Source organism: Halyomorpha halys, unplaced genomic scaffold, assembly GCF_000696795.3.
Source record: "Halyomorpha halys isolate HHAL.00 unplaced genomic scaffold, Hhal_1.1 Scaffold45.1, whole genome shotgun sequence".
Lineage (NCBI taxonomy): Eukaryota > Metazoa > Arthropoda > Insecta > Hemiptera > Pentatomidae > Halyomorpha > Halyomorpha halys.
Window position 1 is genome coordinate 2,020,580 of NW_027113993.1, and position 2,337 is coordinate 2,022,916.

A 2,337-nucleotide genomic window follows, 5' to 3' on the forward strand; every position below is an offset into this window, starting at 1 on the left:
TATATATAATGTCAAATAGTTATATATAATTGTAAAAATATTACTACTATTAAATACCTAAAAGTTGTAAATCTAAGTGTCAAACATGTCAAAACTAGAAACATTTGGCTTAAACTGGTTAAAAGGGATCCAAACTTACAATGAATCTAAATAAAAGATATATATTTTTGTGAAGATCACTTCGATGTACGTAGAATACAAGATACAAATTGTTAGTTAAGTGGAGGTTATATTTATTCCGAAAGACTACTTAAAGTAACCAAAAACATAACGATTTTGCCTTTCAGTTCCCTTTTAACAGAGCTAACACATAGCATCTTCTGGAGCCCTACTGGGGTCCACCCAGCCTCCTAAATTGGGTACCCTTAATCGGGTAAAAATCTGGCGGTCGAGCGTGATATTGACCAAATCACCTCCTTGCACAACCGTTGGTCTAGTAACAGTACTTCTTTACAAAGTACTGAACCCCTTACCCTTCATGGGTTGTAGGGGTACAGATTTAATTTAACATATAACATCGTCGCCATACGATTCCCTTACAGATCTCTAACAGCAATAATAGGATAATTATTAACAAAGCAATAAACTCCGTGTTTTTTTTGTTTTAGTTGTTCCAAGGTTTAACACGCAACAATAAATAAAAACAGTATACATTGTATTCTTAGTAAATAAATTGAAATTTAGAATATGCTTACTCAGATGTTTATATATTTTTTAATTCTCCAGAACAGAAAACCGGGTTTGTTGCAAAAATATTTGCGAACCTTAAATCATCGATTCTAGGCACATTTGAACTTCCTGCTTTAGGAAACCGTATTCCATGGTTGTTTTTGAAAAAAAATAAATAAAAATTCTTTTATCAACAAAATGTGTAATAAATTAAAAAGAGCATAAAATTGTGCATCGCAAATGATCAGTATTATTTGTAAACGTCTGAATGAGGCCAGATGTAAAACCATCATGGCGGCCATCATTTTCCTCCTGTTCGTATACAGATTAAAAATCTTAGTTTTGAAAATTAAAATTAAGAATTAATTTTGATTCTATATTAATTAACAAGATTGGGTTTCTGACCAATTTATGGTCCTCACAAATATTTCCATAACTCTCCATAATTACAAACTCCTTTAGAATAAACAAAACTATGATATAATTTATAGGATAGTACGTTATTTTGGACTACAACTTCCTTTAGTAGTCTTGGGATTTATAAAATGGGAGTATTAGGCGGGAGAGTAATGAAAAGAGTATATTTACAAAGAGTATTGCCTCGAGCAGATGATAAAACGAATGCTCGATATTGCTCTTTCTGCCTCTTGCCTTTCTTAACGTTTGTAAATTACTTTATTTATAAATTTAATCGTTTTATTTGCTCTTTAAAATACCATTTAAAAGTATTCGTTTAAACAAAGCTCACTTCGGAGTATTTTATAGTTATTTCTTTATCTACCTATCATTTTATGGATAAAAGTATTTCCATCGTTTAATAAAAAGTTGCAGTAAACAAAGGGAAATTGGATTTCTAAATTAAAAGTGGGACGGATAAAGATTGAATATTGGATGCGATTTATATTGTCATTGTGTGTTTTTATACATTAGTTATTTCGATTACGTCAATAAATGTCAGATGATATTATTTTATTAAAACACGTCTACTTATAACATCCATACGGTTTCTTGTAAATTTCAGGTTATAAAAATATATTTGTTGCTTGACAAATAAACAAAAATATATATGTCAAAATCAGAGTTTTCCAACGTTAGTTTATTCTCTTTCTAAATACAAAATATATAATATAATGTAAACAATAACAATAGTATATTATAATAATAGCTAAGCAATTAATAAATCAATGTACAAATTTGATCCAGATTTATATTTATTAAAAGGTTATCTAACTTTAAAATACTACACACCATTCAATGCCTAATATACTGACGGCACTCGACTTTAGATAAAGAGGTGAATTTTGATGTAATTCTACTTAACCTATTACAAAAAAACCTACAATCTGTTAAGCTAAATTTACTATTTAAGTCCTGGTTCAGTATGTTGAACCTCCTTTTCCTAGGTTATTATTTTCAGTATTATTTGAAAACAATAATCACCTACAAATGTAAACAGACATAACACTGAACCTAATGTTAGAAAAAGGCTAGTGTGCACAAATCCCTTATTATCTTTTATATTCTTGCTTAAGTACTCATTTATCTAAGAGTCCGGTTATAATGACGATTTTTTAACATTTCCTTAGATATAAAACCACACTTTAATATGTGATTCTTAATACATAATTAAGTGTCGTCAATGAATTCAACCCATTAATATCCCCTAAT